The sequence below is a fragment of the Bubalus kerabau genome, chromosome 7, assembly GCF_029407905.1.
Source record: "Bubalus kerabau isolate K-KA32 ecotype Philippines breed swamp buffalo chromosome 7, PCC_UOA_SB_1v2, whole genome shotgun sequence".
NCBI lineage: Eukaryota > Metazoa > Chordata > Mammalia > Artiodactyla > Bovidae > Bubalus > Bubalus kerabau.
Window position 1 is genome coordinate 63,708,754 of NC_073630.1, and position 27,525 is coordinate 63,736,278.

Here is a 27,525-nt window from a genome sequence, read left to right on the forward strand (position 1 = left end):
ACAGTTAGCACACTGCTAAGCCGAGAACTTTCTGGAGGGAGGAGGTGATCCTTGGAGCTGTTCTTTCTGTCACAGGACAAACAGAATTTGCTGGTTTTGTAGGCATGGGGGTGGGGAAAGCAAGTGTAAGAGGAAAAGAAGCTTAGAGCAGAGGAACAAAATGTAATCATCTGGGGGAGGGGGGATGGGAGGGGAATGGTCCATCACTGCTGTTGTCAAGAAACCAGAGAGGGAATTCCCTGGTGATCCAGGGGCTAAGGAGGGTGCCCTAGTCAGGGACCTGGATTCCACAAGCTGCAACTAAAGCCTAGTGCAGCCAAATAAATATTTAAAAAAAAAAAAAAAAGCTTTTTGTCCACTTGGGCCTGCTCCCAGCCAAGGCACACAGACCTCCACATCAATCTTTCTCTAGCCAAATTATGTACTCTGTGTTTATTGTGTGTGTGCGCGCGCCGGACAAGGGGTCGGCAAATATTTTTTTGCAAGGATCAAATAGTAAATATTTTAGGCATTGCAGGCCATACAGTTTCCATTCCAGCCACTCAGAGCTGCCAAGTCACACAAAAGCAACCAGGGACAGTATGTTTTTACACTGTATGCCAATAAAACTTTATTTATGGAACTGATATTTGAACTTCATATGACTTTCAGGTGTCACAAAAGATTATTCTTCTTTTGATTTTTTTCCCTAACCATTAAGTAAGCCAATAGGTTATATATGGGTTTATACCATATGTATTATAGTAAAGGCAAGAAGCCATGCCAGGGAGTGATAATCCCTACATTTTGGGTGAGACCCCTCCTGTGAAGGGAGGAAGGGGATTGGGATTGGGTGCAGTTTGCAAAGGGCTTCAGTTCTCTCATGTTTTATTCCTTATGTTGGCCCGTGGACACAGGGGTATTTGGAAAAGTACCATTCCTTGTACTTTTCAGTAGGTCTGAAATATTTCAATAGAAGTAAAAGAGAAGGCATATAAAATGAGTGTGCTCCAGTTCATTTCTGTTTGCACTAATGACTATATCAGTAACAAATAAACAAACAACATTTACCCATGAAAAGCTTTTCTCAACTTTTGAACTGCTACATGAGTTTCCCTCAGGATCTCAAGCACAAAGAACTAGGTACCTGGCAACAATGTATTCACATCTCTTATCCAAAACATCTTGATTTTATTTCTGCCTAAAGCACTTTCTGTTTTCTAAAACAGCACCTTGTGGTCAATTTAGTATACAAATTGCTAATACAACTTCACAAAATGGCACATTTTTAAGGCAGGGAGCTATGCTAGGTCCCCAACAGTTGCTTTCTGAAAATTCTTTTGTGTATTATTGCATAGCAGAGTAGTGTGACAGGGATCAAAAGATTAGAAATAATTTCAATTAACTCCTTCTACTAATATAAGTAGCGGAATAACCATTGAATTTTGCCTCAGTTTATACTGGAAAACAAGCATCATTGACCAAAACTACAGAACTTTTAAAATGCTGTTTTAAAGAATCAAAACATCACAAATGCTCTGCAGGAATGAAAAGCTGAAAATTATGTAATAGGATAAGGCAATAAATTAAACTATTTATAAAAACCTTTTGACTTAGGGTTTCTATATTCTTTTTCTACCCACTCTCCAGCATACTTCTGTTCTGTGCTTTACCTGCAAATGTATTATATCAGCATGTCTTCTGTCTGTCAGTCAGAAGGAGAATCTATCCTTATAGGGCTCTGATACCAATAAGTTCATCATCTTTAACTTCAGCAAATAATTAGAACTGACAAAGATTGTGCTCTATAACTAAAATAATTATTAGAAAAAGATATTCCTAAAGTTCTGATACCCCCTAAAAGAGAAAGCAATAAATTCAGCAGGAGAACTTCAGAACCCAAACAGCAAGTACCACCTCCAACCCAGGAAAATGGGGATTAAGTTAGGCTGATCCTTAGTACAGAAGATTAAAAATTACCACAGAGCCTTTGTTACACTCCTCCCACTGAATGGAGGAGTGTGTTTTCCTCCATTTGAATTTGGGTAGGCTCTGTGCCTGCTTTGACCTGAAAGTGACCCTGTGCGAGGTTCCAGGCCCAGGTCTGCAGAGGCTGGCAGCTCTAATGTCCTCTCTGGGCACACTCACCCTTGGAGTGCCTGGCTGACATGAAGAAGTTCAACTACCCTGTAGGAGAGACCTTATGAAGAGGTTTGAGATTATCCCTGCCAAGGTGCCAGACATGTGAGAGAAGCCGTCTTGGATTCTTGGACCAGACAAGCCACAAATTGATCAACACCAACAAGTCCCTTTTGATGTATATATCCACATGAAGAATCTCCCTGCTGAGCAATGCCCGAATCACAAGAGATGACAGGTATTCATTGGTGGTTGCTTGATCTACTAGGAAATCAGAATAGTTTAATGTACACCAAGAGACAACTGAACCTACGGCTGATCCATGTTGATGTATGGCAGAAATCAACACGATATTATAATTATCCTTCAATAAATTTTTTTAATTAAAAAAAAAAAGAGATAATTGAAGCCCTTGCATCATTCTGAAAATTACAGACTAATGTAACCCCTCACTTAAAATTTCTGGAGACCAAATTCTCTGGTGGTCCAGTGGTTAGGACTCTGCACTTTCACTGCCTAGGGCTCAGGTTTGATCACTGGTCAGGGAACTAAGATTCCACTAGCTGCACAGTGTGGCAAAAATTACTTAATTGATTAACTTAAAAAAAAAAAAAATTCTGGAGAGGTGACTTTCACCCAAAACAAGGAATCTTAAGCAGTATTACTCTTGAGAGCAAAACTAGGCCCTATATAGATGAAAGTTTTTATAAATAGGCTAATTTATTCTTTTATCCTATTACATCATTTTCAGTTTTCCATTCCTGCATAGAGAAGGAAGATTCTAGCTAGATATAAGGGCTTCCTAGTAGGGCTCTCCATTCTTAGCCTGAAGTGTCTCATGGATGAGGTATCATGACGATGCACCCACCACTGTAAGAATTCAAGGCCAAGACAGAAACAGGAAGCACAGCAACAAAACCCTGCAAGTTTGGAGTCAGAAAGACCTGTGTCTGGATCTGTTTGGCTATAATCACCTCTGTGTTCTAGAGAAAGCTGCTTAACCTCTCAAAGTCTACTTGCTCATCGGTAAAATAGGAATATTAACAATAGCAACTCTGGCAGCTGTAATGAGCACCTGGTCCCTTGCATGCTCTCAGTGCACATGTTATCAGAGCATGATTATCACTAATGCTGCAAAAGCATTCCTACATTGGATGGAATGTCGAACCAGAAAGCCCCTGTGGTCCTGTCCAGCTGAAAAATGCTAGATGTCCACCCATGGACAATTTTGCTTACTGAAAGCTAACTGGAAGCAGCCAAAAACATTTTCAATTACAACTCAATCAAGTCAATGGCATTCTCTATTAACTTGAGGTCATTTAATTTGTACATAAGCCCTTAATTATTTAGGCAGAAAAGAACAATTAATTTAACTCACGTGTCAAAAAAGTTTTGCTTTACTTGTTGGTTGACTTGACACAAAGAGTTACAAAGCTCCATGGTGGATTTATCATGTAGATGGCGCACCATTCTCCCTCCCTTAGTGCCAACTTCCTCTGTTCCTCTCTCTTCCTGGAGACCCAAAGTTCAAGTACAAGTGCCATTCCCAGATGGCCCTGAGTCAGACAGGACTTAGAGGAATAGTTTCAGTTCAGGCACTTACTAGTCCTGTGACTTGGGGCACATTAAGAAATCTCTCTGGGCCTCAGCTTCCTCATCTGGAGAATAGGGATAATAATGAACCCTCACAGAGATGTTCTAAAGATGAAATAGAATAATGACTCCATATGGTTCATATGTTGTAAAACAAAATGCCTTTTTCTTAGTAGTTATTACTTTTACAGCAAAATCATGGCAGGTAATAAATTCCAAGACAATGAAGCCAAATGAAAACGAAGAGAAGCAGCTCAGGATCTTAGATTCACCATTATTAGTTTCTCTACTTAGTTTTCATAGTTTGCTGTTTATTTCTTTCTGGAACAAGACGTTTTAATTTAAAAAATTCTTTTTGGGGGCTTCCTCGGTGGCTCAGTGATAAAGAATCAACCTGCCAATGCAGGAGACACGAGTTCGATCCCTGGTCTAGGAAGATCCCACATCCCTCAGAGCAACTAAGCCTGTGCACCACAACTACTGAGCCTGCGTTCTAGAGCCCAGGATCCACAACCACTGAGGCCACAAGCCACAGCTACCAAAACCCACATGGTAGAGCTTGTGCTCTGCGACAAGAGAAGCTACTGCAATAAGCCCGCACACTGCAATGAAGAGTCGTCCCCACTCTTCGCCTCTAGAGAAAAGCCCGTGCATCAACGAAAACCCAGCACAGCCAAAAATAAAATTATTAAAAAAATTAAAAATCCTTTGTTAATTGCTTTTATTTTCTTCGTATGTTTTAAAATATAAACTTTATTGAAGCATTTCATATGTACAGAAAATGCACAGATTAAAAGAGTATTTCTCAATGAATTTCACAAACCGAACACATGTCACCAGAACCCTAGAGGTCCCTCTTACGTCCCCTTCTAGTCATCATTCAGCCAAGGTTGACAGCTATCCTGACTTCTAATTCCATAGACATGTCTCTTTTTGAACTTAAGGTAAAAGGGACTCATATATTTTATTAAGCCAGGGTTCTTTCACTAAAAATCAGGTTTGTGAACTGTGAACACATTTTTACATGCAGTAATAGCTGCTCATTCTCACTGTATATAGTATTCTATTTTTTAAAATTCATTCCACTATTGATGGATATCTCGGTTGCTTCCAGTTTGGGGATATTTTTAATGATGCTTCTAAGGGCATTGTGAAACTTGCCTTCTGGTGAACATATGTAACAGATTTCTGCTGGGAACATACCTGGGAGTGAAACTGCTGGCTCATAAAGCATAGATACTTTCAGGTTTAGTGGGTCCTCTTTTAGGCACCTGGCATTTTAATCAGTGCTTATTTTATATCTCCTCTCCCTGCTTCCAGGATCTTACTCTTTCATTTGATCTCATACAACAAACCCCACTTAGTTTTGTTAAAAACAGAATCGATCATGTTTGTTTCAAAACATTCTGTGATTTGGAAATGTCATTCATAACACCGTCACAATCAAGGTCTTTCCTCTTTGGCCTTCATCAATCATTGACTCATTTAACAAGTAAAGTTCCCAGCCTTGAAGCACCTCAAATCTGACAGGGACACACTAAAAAAGTAACAGCAAAGTAAGACATCTTAGAGCCAAGTTCTGGAGAACTGGAGGATATGGGAAGACTTAAGAAGGGAGGAATTTTATGAGCTGGTGATAAGAAAGAATGGAGAGAGAAAAGGAAGGACAGTCAAAAGAACAACAAATTGTAATGAAAAAGCATGAGTTCAAGAAGAGGGGAAGCATGTTTGATGTGACAGCTCCACGGGGCACTGTGGTGACAAGCCACACACGCGGCTGGAGCGTGGACTGGAGCAGGGTTCTGAAGGGCCCATACAGTGTCCAAACCTCACCCTGCAAGCCTCAATTTCTCAATAAATATGACACATCCTACTGGTGTGCAAGCTGCTTTTAGGTGCTAATAAGTGGAGGCACTTCAATCTAATGGTTTGGCGAATTTAAATGTGCATTAGAAAAATACTAGTTTTCCGGTTAATGTAGGGAGATAAAGTTCCACTTTAAATAAATGTACCTAAGCAAAAACAAAAGTGAGCTGATTTAAAGAAAAAATTAAACACTTATTCGGGTAAAATATAGGGGGAAAATTATAAAGGCAGTAAGCAATGACTGGCATTGGGAAACTAACATAGAACTAGAGGCAGTTTTAAAATAGGGGAATGATGCAGACAGATGTGTCTTTCACAAAGACAATTGTTGAGTACAGGATACTCAGTCTCTGGCCTCATTTATCTCACTCTCCTGCATCCCTCTTGCCATAGACAGTTCTTCAGAACAGGCTTGTCTTGTCCCACGACCCTAGCTTCACAGCATATCTAGGTGGTTGAACAGTGAACTCCAAAGCCTGGCTGCCTGGATTTGGTCCCCAGCTCTCTATCTGGTAACCTGACTGACAGCAGGCTGGTAACCTGGGCAAACTGTCTTTCTGCTTTATTTGCCACCTCACTGGGTTGTAATGAGGATGTGAAATGCGCCTGGCACTCAACAGGTACTACAGCACATACTTATGTGTTAATTTATATGATGGGTTTTATCTGCCATAAAATACACCCTCCTTTCTATGCCATGCAAACCCTTGTCCATTTATTCAAACTTCAGCTGAAACCAAATGTCCATCAACTGATGAATGGATAAACAAAATATGTTAATACAAGGGAATATTTACAGTTATAAAAAGGAATGAAACATTGATATATGCTATAACATAGATGAACCTTGAAAACATACAGGCTAAGTGAAACAAGCCAGACACAAAGGTCACATATTATATAATTCTGTTTATATAAAATGTCCAGAACAGGTAAATACGTGGAGACAGAAGGTAGATTAGTGGTTGACAGTGGGGGGGCGGGGGGGGGGGAAGGGAAACAAGGAATGACTACTTGAGAGGCACAGGATTTCTTTTTTGGATAATGAGAATGTTCTGGAATTAGATGGTGGGATTAGATTGCACAACTTTGTGAAATACACTAAAAACCACTGAATTTAACACTTTAAAAATGGTGACATTTAGGGACTTCCCTGGCGGTCCAGTGGTAGAGACTTTGCGTTCCAGTACAGGGGGTATAGGTTTGATCCTGGGCAGGGAGCTAAGATTTTACATGCTTCATGGCCAAAAAACCAATATATATAAAAAAAGCAATGTTGTGACAAATTCAAAAGACTTTTAAAATGGTCTGCGTTAAAAATATCTTTAAAAAAAAAAATGGTGACATTTATGATATGTGAATCACATCTCCAAAAACAACTACAAAATTTAGCTAAGGTATCTACCTGGTGGTCCACAGACTAAGATTCCCAATGGGGCCTGGGTTCCATCCATGATTGGGGAACTAGATCTCATATGCCACAACTGGGAGTTTGCATGCCACAACTAAAGATCCTGCCTGCTGCAGCTAAGGCCCAGTGCAGCCAAATAAATAAATAAAAAGAAAATATTTTTTTAAAAATTCAGGTAAAAGACCCTGTTCCTTTCTGAGCACCCCCTCCTCTGGAGCTCTTGTCCAGACCGTGTGCCCTGTTATATTATAGTAAGTTGGGAGAGGTCGTGGAAAAGACCCTGATGCTGGGAAAGACTGAAGGCAGGAGGAGAAGGGGACCACAGAGGATGAGATGATTGGATGGCATCACCGACTCAATGGACATGAGTTTGAGCAAGCTGTGGGAGCTGGTGATGGACAGGGAGGCCTAGCATGCTGCAGTCCATGGGGTTGCAAAGAGTCGGACACAACTGAGTGACTGAACTGAACTGGAAGACATCAGCTGTCCCCACTGGAGTGTAAGCAGCCTGAAAGGCAGGGAGGGTAGGTGATTCATCTACAACTCCTCAGAATTTATCAGAATGACCAGTACCCACTAGTTGCTCCAGTCCATGCCTGCTGATAGAGTAAGTAGAACCTTACCATTTGCGGGAAGAGCAGACTCGGAGAATACTTAATGTCCCCAAGTGTCCAGGCTCTAAAGTACCAACCCAGTGACCAAAGATCTTATGCCCCAACACGGGGACCCAACCCCTGTTGAGTATTAAGACTGTGTACAAAACAGCATAAAAAGCCCTTTCTTTTGCCATCGAGATTGAAACTAGCTTAGACTTGGATTCTTTTTCTCTCCTGTCAACTAGGCTTGTTTGTGCCCAGCAAACATGCAAATCCTGAACTTAGAGATTGTTGGAGCAATGACAATCTCTGCTCTGATAACCATTGACCTGCCAAAGCCGCTGTTAGTAAAGGCAGGTACAATTCTAAGATCCTGGCAAGGAAGCCACACTCTGGGTGAATCCATGTTATGAAGTAAACACAAGTAGCAGAAACCCTGCAGGCAGGACAGCAGTGATGAAGTCGAGTGTCTTACATGAACATTCCTTAGAGTTAGTCTGCTAATCCCACTGTCATCGCTGAGTTGAAAAAACAAGATGACATGAAAAATGTGAATTATCTGCAGTGTTTGGATACATTTCCACACCTCTTCTTATACCCACCTTTGTTTCAGAAGGTAAGTGTGAAATAGGAAAAAAAAAAAATCAGAACATCAATTTAGAAGGCCTGAGTTAGACTGTGGGTTCCATGTGAACTGTCCCATGTGAGCCTCAGTGTCCACCTCTGTAAAATGGAGACCCCGAATACTACAGGGACACTGCAAGGATTAAGTGAGCTAACATGAAGGAAAGTAATACAGACTTTCATTTATGGTTCAAGGACAACTATGTGAAAAAGCACAAGCACACTATTCAAAGGTACAAAAAGTTTAACAAGTAGGAACCCAGGTGATTTTTCCTTCTTTTTCAGTTTCCATTTTTATTTATTTTCTATAAATTACATGTTTTGCCTATGAGATATAGTTCTATTTCTAAAGTTTCTTCCAGCTTCATCTCTTTCTGGGGTTAGGGATTCTCCCTCTAACTGGCAACTACCTGTTTTTCATATCTCTGAGTCTCTTTCAAGACTCAAGAATCATATCTACCTAGAGGGGTGGAATGAGGTGGGAAGTGGGAGGAAGGTTCAAGAGGGAGGGGACATATGTATACCTGTGGCTGATTCATGTTGAAGTATGGTATATACCAACACAAAATTGTAAAGCAATTATTCTTCGATTAAAAATAAATAAACTAAAACAAAACAAAACAAAACAAAGGAGTCACAGCTAATTCCAGAGCCAAACTGCTTGGCTTTGAAATCTGGTTCTGCCCTTACCAAGCAATGTAACCCTAGCCACGTTACTGGATCTCTCTGAAGCTCAGTCTTCCAGTGTGTAAAATGGAGATAATAATTGTATGTACCTCATAGTGTTTTTATGTGAATTAAATGAGTTCATCTTTGTAAAGTGCTTAAGATAGGAGCAGGCACTTAACACATGCTATGTAAATGTTAAGTATATTAAAGGTCTCACCTTTATGAGGAGTTTCCTAAGGTTCCCTCTTCCCTGCATACGCCTCCTCAGGTTAAACAGATGCTACTGATCCCTAACAGCATCTAGAAGATTTCACGGCACTCATTTTTAATGTTGTCAGTCTGTCTGTACTAGCCTATAAGCTCCTTTAAATCATATCTGTTTTTATTTCTAGAAGATAAATGTATTTGACACAAATGTAATAGACACAATAAATGTACACAAAACAAATGGTTTTCAGTGAATCACTGGACGAATAAATAAATACCTCTATCACAAAAGTGGGGGAACCAGATTCGATCCCTGGTCAGGGAACTAGATCCCACATGCTGCAGCTGAAAGATCCTGCACACCACAGTGAAGACTGAAAGATCCCAAATGCAACAACTAAGATCCGGCACAACCAAATGAGCAACAATAAAAGAACTGAGAGTACTGAGAGTATTTCTTATCCATTTTGTATCTCCAATGCCTGACATAGAACCTTTTACTCCATGAATAAATGGCTGAAGTTATTACTACTAGAAAGGCCAGCAAATCACATAGAATTTTGAAGAAGAGTTTTGGAAGCAAACTTGAAAGCGTTGATTTTTGGGCAAAACCACAGATCATCTTAGGTTAATCGGGACAACTTTTCATCATAACAAAAATATCATAGATGTATATATCTACATTTCCAGTGCCATGAGAGGAACAATGAAAATAATCAAGCATTCAGAAAACTAAGATCATGGCATCCAGTCACATCACTTCATGGCAAATAGATGGCAAAACAATGGAAACAGTGAGATACTTTATTTTGGGGGGCTCCAAAATCGCTGCAGATTGACTACAGCCATGAAATTAAAAGATGCTTGTTCCTTGGAAGAAAAGTTATGACCAACCTAGACAGCATATTAAGAAGCATTACTGTACCAACAAAGGTCTGTCTAGTCAAAGCTCTGGTTTTTCCAGTAGTCATGTATGGATGTGAGAGTCGGACTACAAAGAAAGCTGAGCGCCGAAGAATTGATGCTTCTGAACTGTGGTGTTGGAAAAGACTCTTGAGAGTCCCTTGGACTGCAAGGAGATCCAACCAGTCTATCCTAAAGGAAATCAGTTCTGAATATTCATTGGAAGGATTGATGCTGAAGCTGAAACTCCAATACTCTGGCCACCTGATGTGAAGAACTGACTCATTTGAAAGGACCCTGATGCTGGGAAAGATTGAAGGTGGTAGAAGGGGATGACAGAGGATGAGATGGCTGGATGGCATCACCGACTCAATGGAATGAGTTTGAGTAAACTCCGGGAGTTGGTGATGGACAGGGAGGCCTGGCGTGCTGCAGTCCATGGGGTCACAAAGAGTCGGATACGACTGAGAGACTGAACTGAACTGAACTGATAGGACACAAGCCTCTTCAGAACAGAAAGATTAAGACCGAGAAAGAAAAGGACGCATGTCAAAAGCATGAAGGGTCAAGAGAGCCATGTGCAGGTAAATCCGCTACCTTGAGAAGCCTGAAAGTTAGCTTTACAGGGAAGAAAAGTAAGTACTTCTTTAACAAGACATAGTAAATTGTAGGGGCTTCCCTGGTGGCTCAGATGGTAAAGAATCTGCCTGCAATACAGGAGACCTAGGTTTGATCCCTGGGTCAGGAAGATCCCCTGGAGAAGGGAATGGTTGAGCCAGTTGATCTTAAGGGTAAAAGGAGGGAAATGGAGATAAGGTCCCGGAATTTGAAAGAATTCATTGATGATGAATCCATAATATGTGGAGTGTTGGATAATGGTATCTAGGGTTTGAATCTGACATTCAAAGAGTGTAATTAGAAATTCACGAATTACACTATACAAAATATATCCTACGAAGTCTGCTAGAGGCAGGAACAAAGGCCCTGATCTAACAGGGTATTTGTAGAGCTTTTGGGACCTTAAATGACCTGACCTAGCATAACACAAAAAGGTGTTCTTTGATTGTAATTAATTTCTTATGGAAACTAGTTAAAAACTAAGCTTCCTTCGGCCAGGAACAACTGTAAACCTAAATGCATTTATCCTTTTCCCCTAAATCTATAGGACATCACATACTAACCAAAAAGTTTCTTCAGAGGAAAATGTCAGCAAAATACATGAGGAACTTCCCTGGTGGTCCAGGGAAAGAATCCGCCTGCCAATACAGGGGACACGGGTTCGATCCCTGGTCTGAGAGAATCCCACGTGCCTCAGGGCGACTCTTGCACCGCAAACACTGGCACCAAGCTCTAGAGCCTGAGAGCCGCAGCTACTGAAGCCTGGGAGCCTAGAGCCTGTGCTCTGCAACAAGAGAAGCCACTGCATGGAGAACCCAGCACGCTGCAACTAGAGTAACTAGAGAAAGCCATAACTCGAGAAAGCCCTTGCACAGCAACATAGACCCAGCATAGCCATAAATATAAATAAATAAAAATTTTTAAAAATAATAATAAAGGCAAGAACATTATTTGTTGTACAGACTGTAATGGTTGTGGAGAGTAAAGACTCACCTAGAACAGGGTTTCCAAATCTTGGCACTATTTTGGGTCAGATAATTTTTTATTGTAAGGGGCTCTCCTGTGTGCTTCAGGATGTTTAGACGCATCTTTGGCCTCTTCCAGAGATGCCAGTAGTGTTCCGCCCCTCCCAGACTGTGACAACCAATAATGTCTCCAGACATTTGCCAAATGTCCCCTGGACAACAATCTCCTGCAGTGGAGAACCACTGGTCTAGAACCACCTTGCCCACTTAGTTGCTCACTTGTGTCCGACTCTTTGTGACCCTATGAACTGTAGACCACCAGGCTCCTCTGTCCATGGAGATTCTCCAGGCAAGAATGCTGGAGTGGGTTGCCATGCCCTCCTCCAGAGGATCTTCCCAAACCAGGGACTGGACCCAGGTCTCCCGCATTACAAGCGGATTCTTTACCATCTGAACCACCAGGAGCCCAAGAATACTGGAGTAGGTAGCCTATCCCTTCTCCAGAGGATCTTCCTGACCCAGGAATCAAACTGGAATCTCCTGCATTGCAGGTGGATTCTTTACCAGCTGAGCTACCAGGGAATATAAATCAGTAATATTCAATTCCTCAAATGGGATTCAGAAATGAAGAATCAAGCCTCTAAGAACTTTGTAAGATTTGTTGTACAGGCCATATAACCTAGCTGTTTTCTTTCTGTGACTTAATGTCAGGGTGACTGCCCTTCTAAACCATCGCTACCCCTCATCCTCATTTACTCCCACCATCTTGATCTTCTCTTTAGAAATCCTATGAATAGCGATCTTTTATAGATTTGAACCATGAAAGTAAAAAAACTTAAGAGAAATTTGGGGCTGTGCAAAACATGTCTCAAATCTCCCCTGCCTTCTATCCAATTTTAAAGGCAAGGAAGTTGAAAGCCAATAAAATAAGATGCCATGTCCAAAGTCCCTAGTCTGTTAACCAAGGGCTGATCTTGGTAAGAAGACCGGTCCTGGTCTAGGGATTTTTCCCAAACCCAACCTCCTTCAGGAAGCCTTATGAGAATCTACATCCTGACCACTATTTACCTTGAGCACACTGCTTTATCTGTTAGTCCTTCATTTCCATATCTGCTAGATGAGGATAATGTATGTGTGCTTAGTCATGCAGTCATATCCAACTCTTTGTGACCCTGTGGACTGTAGCTTACCAGGCTCCTCTGTCCATGGGAGTCTCCAGGCAAGAATACTGGAGTGGGTTGCCATGCCCTCCTCCAGGGAATCTTCCCAACCCAGGGATTGAACCCAGATCTCCCACACTGCAGGTAGATTCTTTACCATCTGAGCCACCAGGGAAGCCCAGATGAGGATAATAGTAGGACCTAATTCTTACAGTTGATTCTGTTGATTAAATAAAGTCAAGCCTGGCATTACAGTAGGCGCTCCTTAATGTCAGCTATTATTGTTAGCCATTATTATTTTCTGTTTTTAACTTTCAACTTCAAATATTTAGTTACAGATAGCTGTTAAGCAATTACTCAAGTACAAGACTCTCCTTTTCTATCATTGATTACTGTAGGTACACACATATATAATTTGTCATCGAAGTATTTTCCTTATTAAAAACAAAACTGAAATAAATGTGAAATCTTCAGATACTACATATCCTTTTGAGCAGTGACCCATCTTATGCAAAACCAAAAACCACACCATTTGTCCCAATTAAGCAACAATAAATTTTATTACACCTCATGGGCACCACTGGCGTTGACAAACCAGAATGAAAAGCTGCAGCCGTTGACAGTTTCTATAGCCGTGATTGCAAAACATTATCCATTGTAACCTCCTCTCCTACCTCCACCCAAATGTAATGGTTTATGACTTTCTAAAACATTACTTTTTTGGACTAGTTTTCTATTGCTTCAGACAATATAGTTTTATTTCTACAAATTTGGAAATATAAGCTCAATCTTCTTATTTTTAGAAGAACCACTGGTAGGGGAGGAGGGCTTGCTGTGGTGGTACAGATATAGCTTCCAGCCCTCCGAGCTCCAAAGCCTCATGTCTTATTTGTCATTGGATTCCCAAGCGCTTGCTCGAGAAGCTCAAAAAATGGATTTGCTAGAGATGCAAATCAGCCTTTCACAATGTAGTTTAAAGTGTATCCATGTTGGCTTCCAGTTTTCACTCATTTACTAGGCAGAAGTGCTACAGACCCCTCGTCAGGTTAGGTAAGGAAGAGACAAGAAATACATTTGCATGTCCTAAATGGATCCATTTGTATGTGCCAATATTTACAGCACGAATTTGCATGCCTCTAAGAGGTTGTACCTCACAAGGAAATCCACTGTACTTCATGTTGTAATATTTTCATCTTTTATAACATGGAATGAGTCTTTGTTCATGCATGATGTACACTTACTTTTCAATATTAAATGTGCTATTTAATATAAATTCAATATATATTAAATATATCTTCTACACTAAATATATTAAATATAATATTTAATTCTTAGCATATTCATATTTATAATATAGTAGCATATCAATCGGAGAAGGCAATGGCACCCCACTCCAGTACTCTTGCCTGGAAAATCCCATGGACAGAGGAGCCTGGTAGTCTGCAGTCCATGGGGTCGCACAGAGTCCGACACGACTGAAGCGACCTAGCAGCAGCAGCAGCATATCAACTGGAGGAGGAAATGGCAACCCACTCCAGTATTCTTGCCTAGAGAATTCTTGTCCCGTGGACAGAGGAGCCTGGTGGGCTGCTGTCCATAGGGTTGCACAGAGTTGGACAAGACTGAAATGACTTAGCAGTAGCAGCAGCAATAGCATATCAATATGTTAATATATAATGCAAATATCAAACATATAATACTGAAATATTAAATATATATAGGATTAATTTGAATTAGACAATTCTTAATGGCTGAAACTATACTTAAAAATTTTCAACATTAACCCACCCTAAACCCATGCCCACATTACAGTGTCTTATACACTGTGGATGGCTCATTTATTGTTAGAATACTGTTTAGTCATGTGTGATATAAAGGTTACATACTTTATCTGTATTTGCTAATTTGGACACAGTGATAAAAAGAAATAATGAAATCCAAAATAGTTGTCTAAAATAAATGCCTTTCACTCTTGCTAGAAGTGCTGGATACAAAAGGGAAACATCTCCTTGGGGTGTTTATAACAGGCATCTCAGTAAACATTCCCCAAATTGAGCTTCTGGTTTCCCCAGCTCCCCTCGAACCTGTTTTCCTTCAGTCCCTCACATCGAACCCAATAACTTTAGCTAGAATCCTCATTCTTTTCCTCACCCCTACATCCAGGCCATCAGTTAAGTCTTGCTATTTCTTCAAATCACTGGCGAAACCCCTACTGCAGCTGAACTGAGGCTGTAAAAACAGGTAGGAGAGCACACAGAAGAAATGGCGCCCGGCTGACCAGCCTGACTCCACTTCCACTGCCCCTTCCAAAAAGGAATCGTATCTGTCTGCCGTGACAGCCTCCCTCCAATTCAGTCTTTACCTAAGAGTTATTATTTAACAAGTAAGTCCTTTCTTCATGGCTTTCCATTGAAATGGGGGTGACAAACTCTTCTGAGGTTGAAGGGCCTACATGCTCTAGGACTCAGTTAGTCCCACAACCTTACCTGTGCCTCCCTGCTCCATGCCCCCAGCACGGGGGCAACATTGGCCCCTTTTAAGTCCTTCAGCATGCCCAGCTTCCTCCAGCCTTAGGAACTGCATGAATGCTATACCTTCAGCACCACATCACATCCCAGGGGCATCACATCCCAGGCCACTCCGGCTAAGAGTCCCATCTTCTGTTGTCCAGTACCCCTCAGTTCCTTCAGAGCACTGAATCCCATCTCCACCCCTAAAGAAAGCCCCAAGAGGACAGAGAACTTTTGCTCTCCGCTGCACACCTAGCACCCGGCATCTGGCACATAGCAGCTACTCAATAAATAACAGCTGAGTCTGTGTCTACATAAGGAAAATAGGTTTTTTCAAAGTCTGCTTTAAACCCATTTAATCCACATTCAGCTTCCCTGATGGCTCAGTGGTAAAGAATCTGCCTGCCAAGTATTCCATATTCATCTTTTTTTTTTCAAGTATACCTATTAACTAGGTCTATATTTTGATAAATTTTTCTAATTCATAAAGAATTACCACTAGCTCCACCTACAAAATCCCATGGATGGAGGAGCTTGGTGCAGGCTACTGTCCATGGGGTTGCAAAGAGTCGGGCATGACTGAGCGACTTCACTTCACTTCACTTCCACCTGTATACGTAATATATTGTTTAAAAAAAAAAAAGTTGCTCAGTCGTGTCCAACTCTTTGTGACCCCATGGACTGTAACCCGCTAGGTTCCTCTGTCCATGGATTTCTCCAAGCAAGAATACTGGAGAGAGTAGCCATTCCCTTCTCCAGGGGATCTTCCCAATTCAGGGATCAAACCCAGGTCTCCTGCATTGCAGGCAGATTCTTTACCATGTGAGCCACCACAGAGGCCCAGTATATTCTTAAACACAGATCTAACTGAACATTTACATTCTTAATGTCCCATTCAGTACATATGATAAGTAATACAATGATTTGCAGAAAGTACTAGAAATATTAGCTGATTATTAGGTATACTCAGGGTTTTTAAAAATTTCTTGCATTGTCCTTTTTACTATCAATTATGATGACAGTTTCCAAATCAACTTAGAAATGAAAAATATCCGGATAATTGTAAATCAGCCACAAGCCATGATCAACAACAGTCAAAAATACCTAAATCCACGATCTTCACGCACCTTCAGCAGAATTTACATACTATTTTTTTGTTTGTTTGTTTTTGGCTGTGCCATGCCGCTTGTGGGATCTTAGTTCCCTGATTAGGGATGGAATCCAGGCCCCCTGCAGTGGAAGCACTGGGACCCTAACCACTAGACCACCAAGGAATTCCTGTTTTTTAACTGCAAAGAACCTTCCAGGAGTCTACACTCACCTTCAAGACCACTTCTAGGCACCTAACCTGGTGATCCAGCAGATAAGACTTTCCAATTCAGGGGACATGGGTTCAATCCCTGATCAAGAAACTAAGCTCCCACATGCCACGTGGCACAACAACAACAACAAAAACCCTAGGGTCCCCAAGCCCAGTAGCCACAGGATCCCACCAGCCATCGGGGAAGTTCTTTACTGAGTTATAGATCTAAAACTAACAGGAGGACACACAGAGGAAGTCGCACCTCCAAGCACCAAGAAATGCAGTTTTATTTAACCAAGGAAAATCGTGCAGAGGGAGGGAATAAGGCAGGGACTAGCAAACCAGTATGACAGATCGGAGAGTGTTGTGCCACTCAGTAAACGCAAGACCAGAATTTTGTAAAAGGTTCTGGAGAGATATTAACAACTCAGACAATGACACCAGCACTCATTTCATGCCAGGTCAAGGGGAAATACTTAACTGAGCCCTGCAATTGAGAAAAGAATAGAGACGAATCCTGTAGGCACAGTTGACATTTGGCAAAATCTCAAAGGTCTGAAGAGACAGCTAAAAAAAAAAAGTGCAAGTTGTCTTGACAGTTACTTTCAGAGCAATCATTAATTATAATTAAATGACAATAGAAAACGTGATAACCAATATAGTAACATGAGTTAGTTAAGTGTAATTATCTGTAGGGCAAGCAATTCACAAGACTGGTTCAAAACAGAGCTGTATGATTTAGCTGGAAATCACAAAAAGATTGCCAAAGACTAGGCTTTGATTTGGAAACAGAAGTGCTGAAATGATTGCGCCATTCCCACACTTAGCTCTGCCTTGCTTGTTACTTAGTCACTGCCTCCATCAAGGACTCATGGTGGCACAGAAAATAATGAAACCAGAGAAACCAGAGAAGATATGGTAGCTTAATAGGAGAGGTCTGGGGGAAAAAATCATGCTTATGTAGAAAGACGTGCTTGTAGTTATATTTTGAGTAGAACACACGAGTAAGTACTACACTTTCCATTGTACTTGTGCTGTGTAAGAGTCTGTGCTTTATTCACTTATTTGACAAATATTTATGGATTACCTACTCTGTGGCAGGGGCTTCCCAGGTGGCTCAGTGGCAAAGAATCTACCTGCCAATGCAGGAGATGCAGGAGACAAAGGTTCAATCCCTGGGTCAGGAAGATCTCCTGGAGGAGGAAATGGCAACCCACTCTAGTATTCTTGCCTGGATACTCCCATGGCCAGAGGAACTTGACGGGCTACAGTCCATGCGGTTGCAAAGAGTCGGGTGTAACTGAGCACGCACACAGTCTGTGGCAGACTCTGCTCTAAGATGCTTGACAAACATCAATAAATGATACAGATGTTCTACTAGAGAACAGACAAACTGTAAGCCACACAATCATAAAATATGCTAAAAAGTACAGTATTAAAAATAGAGCAGGGTAGGGAGAGAGAGTGCCAACAGGAAGGAGGAATTGCTGCCCTTCCACAAAGGGAGGAAGAGTAAAGACGTGGAGGAGGTGGAAAAGTAGAGCTTGAACGTATTTGGGGAAGACAGTTCAGGGAGAGAGAGTAGTGAGTGCAAAGGCCATGGAAGCATGAAACTGTGGCTAAAGCAAAGTGATAATGGGGTGACTGATAGGAGATGAGATTTAAGAGGTAATGCAGACTTTCCTGACATTCCAGTGGTTAAGACTCCATGCTTCCAATGCAAGAGGCACAGGTTCAGTCCCTGGTCAGGGAAAGAAGATCCCACATTCTCTGCAGTGTGGCCAAAGAAAAAAAGGTAATGGGACTAGAAATACAGTGCCTCGTTGGCTTTTGAGGGAGATGGAGAAGCTCTGTAAAGTTTTTAGTAGGGAAATAACATGATCTGACTGTTTTATGAGTCACTCTGGATACTGTGTCAAATACGAAGCATATGGCATCAGGGCAAAGGTGGAAGCAGGGAGAAGAGAAAAGCAGGTTCTGCCGTTCCACTGACAATTTCATTGATTACTTTAGCCAATGGGGAAAGGACAAGACCCTTCACACCTTAGCAGGATGTGTGAGAACGCAGGTGTCACCATTCGATTCAGGGTCTGTGTGGCTCATACGCTTCCCACTGGGGGAGTGACTCCTAGGTCCCACTCTGGGAAGACTCCTGCCTTCCCAGGGTTGGTCTCAGCCACTGGGAGTGACTGTGAATATGGAGCCACTGCAGATACAAGGCACAAATTCCAGGGCTCCTTAGTAGTAAGCAGTTTCTGCTTACTCACTGGCGAATCTACAAATAACTTGAGGTGGATCCTGGAACCCACAAGATAGGGCAAAGAGCAAAGGAGGTACCTGGGACAAACTATTGTTTGCACCAGCTAGCTTGTTATTGGACTCCCTTTGCCCTACAAATAGGATTTCACTGGAGGCAATTCTCTGAACACAAGTCTTCACCACTTGCCCTCCTTCCGCTTAGCTCAGAGTACACCAACAGCCATACCAGAAACACCAACCACCGGGGCTCACAGAGCTGTGCACTCCCTCGATATTGTTCTTCCTCGGTGGATCTCTGTTCACTCTCCCTAATTTTGAGAAAATGCACTTTTTCCTGATAATTATCTAATAAATTCCTTGTAATTTGAGAAAATACATTTTCCCCTTCTCATTGTTACCTAGTAACAAGTCTGGGCCTTCTAAAGGCTGTTAAAGAGCAGAAAAAAAAAAAGTACAAACATTTAAGTGTTTGCCAGTGTGATGGGCACCTAAGCTGTGCAACAATTCAGCCCCTTCCTTCCCCATCCAGACATGCTTTCAGAAGCTTGGCTGTGGGTATAGCTTCCATCCTGGTTGCTTTCTGAATTCACTACTTCTCCATCATATTTTCTCTATCCAACAATTTTTGCTAAAACACTTATGGAAAAATAGAGGTCATCCAAATAAATATGATTCATAATACATGCCCATGAAATGAAAAAAAAAAAAAAAGCTGTCATTTTAGATGGTAATGAATTTGGGCAAAGAAATTCTTATTCATTGAGCACTTAACTATAACTAGGGACATTGAGGGATGCAAATATTATTTAGACACAAATCCTGCCTCCAAGGAACTTAATGTCTGTTTGGCAGGGGAAAACAGTATATGTACAAAAAGTATCAAATGATATAAAATGCCATGAGAAGTGCACAGATAAGACACTGGCAGTTCTGAGAAAGTCTCATACTCTGATTATGAATATGACCCGTGAACACTAACCAGCAGAAGTCATAATAGGAACTACTTAAGTTTGCTGTATTAAGGTCTTTCACATAGAGTATTTCTACTTTGCATTAGCCATTTCCAGATCTATACTGTTTTCAGCAGAACATCTGGCAGTCTCTCACTTAACAGATATGATAGCATCATTCTTTTTGCTTCTGATAAAACATCATACAGTTGATGATCATATATAAAGAGGAAAGAAAAAGGCATGTTAATGATTCTAAGTTAGCTTCTTTCTACAACTAAGTTACAAAGACCAAAAGAAACTTGCAAAAAATAGTGCCTGCCTATAATGGCAATGGCATTTGGTCAAAAGCAGTGATCTTAAGAAGAGAATCCTAGATTACCATCACCAGAATAAGTCAAAAAAGGAGTGAGTAGTGAGATGAGAAGAATTCAAACACAGAAAGAAATCCTAAAGTGATATATAACAAGTGAACAATGTACCATATCAGACTGACTGCATGCCAAGTACTGTTCTGAGCCCTCTTTATAAAACAGATTGATTTATTTAATCCTTGTAACAACTCTGTGAGATAGGCATTTTACAGCTGAGGAAACTGAGTCATGGAGAGATCAGGTAGTCCGTAAGTGGCCAAGCTAGGATTTGAACCAAGGTAGCCTGTATTCTTAGCCACTTCTCCATGGAGTTTGAATTTAATGTGAATGGTCATCCTTTCCCCACAGATTGTCATTTTCATGTGGGCTAACCACTCCTTCTTTCTCTCCACACATGACCAAATTTGGTTCAGATGGTAAAGAATCTGCCTGCAATGAGGGAGATCTGAGTTGGATCCCTGGGTCAGGAATATCCCCTGGAGGAGGGCATGGCAACTCACTACAGTATTCTTGCCTGGAGAATCCCATGGACAAAGGATCCTGGTGGGCTACGGTCCATAGGGTCACAAAGAGTCAGACACGACTGAGCAACTGAGCACACACCCTGAGAACAAACTAGCCCACGGAGCTGAGATCTTCTCTGCATCATCATGCTGCAGCTTTTGCCTTTTATAATCTAACTAAATTCCAAGGTAAATTCTCAACTGCTGCATTCTTCCCTGGGAAAATAGTAAGATCATCTGCACATAGAAATATATCATGATTATTAGCTGGAAGAATAAAAACAACAATAACAACAAAAAACCCATCAGGCCATTGAATTTTCTGTTAATAATAAGCTGCAGTGCCCTACTGAGTTTTCCATGTCACCAAATTCTCCTAGTTGTAGTTACACAAAGGCAACTTTGTCTTGAGATAGCTACTAAGAAGATGGGCCTAATCTTGGCAAGGGCTTGGTGTACCGAGAACCATGTTATTATTTTTGAAAATAAATGACAGCAAACAAAGAGAAATATTATTTAAGCCGTTTTTTCAAAAGGCACAGTGCTATCATCATCATGGACATGGAACCCCACTTTCGGACACATGAATATTTTACCTGACCTCAAAAGGCCCAAATACACATTTTCAGAATGGCAATCAAACTGATCTAAGAAATTAACACCTGAAAAAAAATCTTCCTCACTTTCCTAAGTACTTCTTTTGTTTTCTTTTGGCATGATATGTAATGCTTTACAAAAATGATTGAGTGAAGACTCAGTGCTCTGAAAGGTGAATACTTTTTATTATAATTTGTATAGGTTGGCATTTCCTTGGTCAGGTAGAGGTGTCTTGTTTCTGTTTCAGCTACACAATGCCCCACATTCATTGTACATCCACCCATTGCCCGTTGGTATGTATAATTAACCCTTGCTCATCCACGTGTGGATTATCCATTGCTTCTACAATCCGGTTGGTTTTTTTCCCCAGTATGGAAACTCAAGGAATATGACCAAAATTGACTATTAGCCAAAGCAAAGCACAACCAGGAAGCAAATACTGTCAGCAAATCCCCTTTCATCAACATACACCCACCAACTATGGTCTTGGCACTGGGACGTTATATTCTCAAGAGCTACAAACATATAATATTCCCAAAGACAAATATCATGATTTGAGGCCAGCGATTGTTTTCTTGACTAATGTAAATGGCTATAATATATAAGCATACATTTTTGCACTGCCGGGAATCTGCTGAGACCAAAGGACTGATATCTCCTCAAAATCACAAAGCGTTTCCAGGGCTATGCCAGCGCTTTGTCTTCCGGTGTCATCTCTCTTAAGCGGCCTTCAGAAAGGTAGAGATTGTTCTTTTGATTTCTAAAACGATCCCACTCTTTAAAACCTGGTAGGGTTTACCAAAAAGAGAAACTATAAACTACAGTCAAGCATTTCTACTATAGTCTCAGTTTTGTTGTTTTGTATTTTACAGATGTATAAACTGTTTATATCTAAACACTCCCAACAAATCACTTTGGCATAAACTAACTGCCTAAGATGACAAAATCTCCACATTCACAGTGAAAAAGAATGCTCATATTATATACCTAAGTTACATAAACTAAGCTGTGGGTTTTTGTTTTTTCTTTTCAGGTGTCCTTTAAACCACTGCAGAAAGTAGATGAAAGCCAGAATGGAGTGTGGTTGAAGGGCCTGTGTCTTTTGTAATCAGTTTACTTTGGGCTGTACCTAGAGACAACATCTTGAACTCATTCAAATGAGCCATCTAGCGCAGTGCACTAGGGGCATTTGAATTACAAAAGTGGGGGTGGGGGTGAGCCTCAGATTCCTCCAGATGCCAGTTCACCTGCGATAGTTGGAGGGCATTAAATCCCACATTATTTTAGGGGTTTGGAGCTCACTTGTGTCTTGGCCATTTATTCCTCCAGACACTCTGTACCCTTCTACTTCCGCTGGAAAATTCCTTCCTCACCCACTTCTCAGGGCAAAAAGAGAGGTTCTGGAAAGAGGGGGGTACACTGACTTGAAGGGAAAGACACCCTTTCCCTCTGAGTCCTCTCCCCATACAGATGCTGACAGAGCAAAAGGGGATGCAGCTATAAAGAGGCAGAAACCATCAGAACGCAAGCTCAGACCATTCCAGGAGTCTTTTACTGACAAGATGATTCAGGACCACACACAAGTGGCAGGGTGCCATTTCCCCCTAAATCCCAGTATGAGAGGTTTCTAACAGCTTGAGGTGGCAGTTGAACAATTGCATATTATCATTGCTATGCTATTCTTCTCGAGAGTTTCTAAAAGCCTTCTATCTCATAACCCAAGTCATCCCTGCATTGCCATTATTGACAATCCTTTTCTAGTTGTTCTTTAAGGCAATGACCCTGGCAAGTGGCTGTCTGGACTAACACACACGTCTCACAATATTAAATCAGAAAATCAACATCATCATAAGACACAGAGACTGCTCCCAAGAGGAAAAATACATCTTTTGATTGGGCCAATAGCTGAAGCATTCTAATATAACCTTTAACTTGGAATCATTCTGACAAACATTTTTTTAAACTGTATTTATGTATTCAATGTAACTTCACAAACGTTTGGCACACAAACCCTAGGTTCTTACAAAATCTATCCTTTAGCTAAGTCGTATGAATCCCACACTTAAGCCCTCTTCAGAGCAAGTTTTTTTCTAGGATTATGCATCCTCTGGGAAAACCAAATCAGAGTTTCACTTGAACCTCAGGCCAACTTTGAGGAGATCGCCCTCCCCCCACTTGCACTCCTGTATCCAGTGCTAAAAAATCAGAAGGGACTTGCAATGTAGAGGTGGAAACCTGTCTGAAATAGGCAAATACTTCCCTCTAGCAGTCAAAGCTCAATCAATTGGGACGTGATAAGATTTTTTAATCGTCAGATCAAGAGTAGAATTTGGAAAGCAAGTTCATTTTGTAAGAAAATTATTTTATCGGCTTCAGTCTTCTAATCCTTGTTTAAATTACTGAGAACAGGTTCTGTTACTAGTAAATCAGAGAACAGTCTAATCTGAATGCTCTTATCATGTGAGGGGAAAAAAAAAAAATGAGAGTCATCCTAAACACCAGTCAGAGCAAGTGTGAGGACACATGTCCTGAAGCACATAGTTTCCTTGCTTTCTATCTTGATTTCATCCTCAGTGTCACCAGCTGTTTTGGACAAAATTTAGTGTACAGCAGCACAGGTGGGAATCAAAAATATGCTGACAATTAAGACTATAGAGATTGGAGTAAAGTGATGATGCCAAATTTTCAATCTTATAAGCTTCTGAAAACTCAAAAACCAAGAAAAAGATAAAGAATCTTCAAAACTTGATTCATTTTTGGCATCTGTTCACAAAACACTCTTGAGCAGATGAATTTAAGTGTAGCCTTGTCAGGTAAAGAAGCGTGACAGAGTCAGACTAGGAGCCTGGTTTTTGTCAGTTTATTTCTTCCTTTAACAAATATTGAAATAAGAACACTGGGCAGATTTCTCATTCTCCCTCTGTGCAGTAATTAAGTCAAAGAGGCCAAAATGGTTTATCAGAACAAGGTGAAGAGTAAGGTAGACAAGAAAGGATATGAAAACCCAAATTCCTTTCTTTCCTTCCTCCTGTTTCCATTTTGGACTGGGTTAGTTCTGTTTCCCTCCAAGATTTCAGATCATCAATCTGACAAGGATTATTGTTTAATAGTCCACCAGGCTCCTCTGACCACTGAATTCTCCAGGCAAGAGTATTGGAGTGGGTAGCCATTCTCTTCTCTAGGGGATCTTTCTGACCCAGGAATTGAACCTGGGTCTCCTGCACTGCAGACAGACTCTACCATCTGAGCCATGTTGAACAGCAATACAAAATCCTGCAAAACGCTATCTCATCGCCTTGATTGGGTACTTGGCTTTGTCTAGAGATTGTGTTTTACGCTGTTGAAAACCTTTTACCTTTTAGAATAGGCACCTACAACTCTCAAATGCACTTGATCTAAATTGCAACTGTGCTTAAATCTGTGGCAACCTCTTCACATTTATGCTTTTCTCTGCCCTAAAAAATTCTTGTGACTCTACCATAACAAGTTTTAAAGAACAAGATTTCTAATCTATGTTCATACTAAAGAACACTGGGTGAGCCATTAGAATGTGCTACATCAGTAACAGTACAAATCAGTATGGCAAAAATCAGCATGGCCTATGAGTAAAGTACCTCGAGGACACAATCTCAGATAAGCCGCAAGAAAGAAGACACATCCCCAAATGGTTTGGGACAGTACCCAAGAGTAGATGAACTTTTACCTTAATAAAAAATGAATCACTATTTGAAAAATTCCACTTCATTTATTTTATCTGATTTCTTAAATATCCAGTGGCGGATTTGTCAGCTGTCATAGTTCATCAGCCCTAGACTTTTATACAGATTGAATTTTTAACTTTAAACAACTAAGCCTGTGCTCAGTGTTACCTTGGGAGGTAAATGACTCCAAGAAGATATTCCCCTCATATCCTCCCCCAACACACATCCCCCAGTAACCCTCCCCTCCTTACCACTCACTGTGAGATGCCTGTCATAAAAGTTTTCTCAATCTCACTTTAATAATCTGAGTCTAAAAAGTCACCTGTGCCTCTGGACAGCCCAGTCAGATGCTTTCAAGAGCGGGGGAGAAAATTGTTTATTGTATGGAAAAGGTTTCATCACCAGAGGAAACGATGGGGCTGACTGTATATAATTTTCTGCTTTTCCAGAAGCTGGCGCTTTTAAAATCTTATTATAAACTATTTCTTTCCCATTAAATATGCCAGAGTCGGAAGGGGGACGGTAGAATAAGGGGAGATAAGGTCGAAAGAGAGGAAAACAAAATTTCAAAATCTGGACCCACAGGTAAGATTAAGGGACAGTAGTTAGAAAGATTGCCAAAAACGACCTTACCTTTGTGATGTATTTGCAGTCGCCCACTTCTGAAATTAACACCATTCAGAGCGCGGTAGCGACTGACACAGCTAGGAAGTAACCTACAACATCTTCTCGGCCTCCCTCTTTTTAATGTAAAACCAAAATAAGGAGTGTCCAGCGACTCCCTACCGCGCCGCTTAAAGCCACAGATCGTTTCAGGCTTCACTCCCAGGCTCTGGGAATTCCAGTTTGTCAGAATCTCTTAACCTTGGAAACCCGCAGGAGAGAAACTCTCTCCGAGGACAACTCCCCGAGCCCCAACTTCTCACTGTCCCAAACTGCACATTCCAAAGTGAGAAGCCGGCGCGATAACCAGAAGGCAGTTCTCTCGGGGCTAAATTCCTGGCGGGAGCGAGAATTCGAAAGCGCGGCGAGTTCCCCTGGCAGAGCGGCGCCGGACCCGCACCCGGGGGAGACCGGCGGCCCCGGGAGCCCTGCGTGCGTCCGGCGCTGCGCGCGGGGAGCGCTCGAGCCTCGGCTCCGGCTCTTCCCTGTTCCCTCCTCCCGCTTCTGCCCTCCCCCATCCGAGGCCGTTCGCCTCACAGTAGCAAGGTTGTCTCTCGTCTACTCCCTTCCCTTAAACTCACCAAACCAGATTTTTACTCCCAACACCGGCAACTTCCCGTAAATCTGCTCTGAAATTTTATCCTGCTCGCTGAGCCTCCGCTGGCTGAAGGCCAGTGCAACATTCCTGTTGTTTTAGGAGCGCAGATACCTTTGCTGAAGGTTGGGGGAAAAAAACAAATCTGCCTTGATGGGGAAGAGACGTGGGGACTTCACCACACAGACTTGTCGCTCCCCGCTCAAAAAGTCACATCCATTTTAGACAGCCAAGAAATAGCCCCAGCAGTGGCACCTGCTCCACCTGAGGACATCTGCCCGAAATCAGACGTCTGGCCCCCCGCTTTGGGCGGTTGAGGGAAACCAAGCAGAACCACGTTTGAGGAATAAGGAACCAGCTGTTGAATCACGAGCCGGTCGGTACACCCCACCCCCGTCCTCCCCCCACCCCACCCCCCGCCCAGTAAAGAAGTCGTGTAACCAGGTAGGATCACAGCGAGCTCGGCGGCGGGCCTGGAGGAAGGGGGGGGGACCTCCCGAGAGTGTCCTTACCTGAGGCAGAGCAGCTCGGACGGGCACGGGAAGGAGCGTCACGCGGACCAAGCCCTGACCTTTGCCGGGGCCTTCACAGCAGGGCCTGGGGCCTGGGCGCTGCTGGTTCAGAAGTGGCTCATTTTAATACGCTCTGACCTAAAGTTACAGCTGGTTTCTAGAAAGGGTACAAAAAAAACACTGCATTTTAAAACAGCAGCCAACCCCTCCCTTAACCTCGGCCCGATCCTCTGGGGAGCCGGTTCTAACCCCCATCCCAGCCCCATCCCCAAGAAATCCGCAATCTGTGCCCCACCCCTTCGCATTACCTGTTTATACAAGAGTTAAGGAGCCTCACGCATTTCAATAGAGCGCTAAGCCTGTTTGTAGGCGCGTAATCGGCCGACAGGAATCGAATTCTGTGACTAAACAAACTAGAAGAGGAAGCAGGCACCACCAGGAACCTAAAACGGAGTTGTGATTTCGGGTTGCAGTGTCATTCAACTGAGGGGAGGAAAAAAAAGTGCTGCTTCTCATTGGGCTGCTTTAGTGAAGGGGTAGTTAAAATCTTTTTTTTTATTTGCGGGTTAAATGAGTTAATACATACAAAAAGGTTAGAACAGTGCTTGGTACACTGTGTTAGTTGCCACTAATGCCACTATTTTTTTAAATTATTATTATTTGTACTATAGCTTTTTTCCTGAAGAGGTGGGGTCGTGATCAGAGAGGTGGGCTTTTGAGTTGTAAAGCCATGAGCCAGTTTCTTTCTTTCTTTTTTTTTTTTAAACCTCTCCCAGGGTCCCTATCCGGAAGATTCTAACAGTGAAATTTCTGCAGTTTACATTCATT

General features: G+C 41.8%; 1 protein-coding gene across 5 annotated transcripts in view; it reads right to left on the bottom strand.

The window, feature by feature from the left end:
* RBM47 (RNA binding motif protein 47) overlaps positions 1 to 27,085 on the bottom strand; it is a 175,833-nt gene extending 148,748 nt beyond the window's left edge. For 2 of the 5 annotated variants that reach the window (XM_055588355.1, XM_055588351.1), the window contains exon 1: positions 25,561 to 26,021. The gene's annotated coding sequence lies outside the window, so the exon portion shown is untranslated. Of the gene's footprint in view, positions 1 to 25,560; positions 26,022 to 26,697; positions 26,930 to 27,005 lie in introns of those variants that run through there. The other 3 variants (XM_055588349.1, XM_055588357.1, XM_055588348.1) reach the window with 3 other exon arrangements.
* Positions 27,086 to 27,525: the final 440 nt, after the last annotated feature.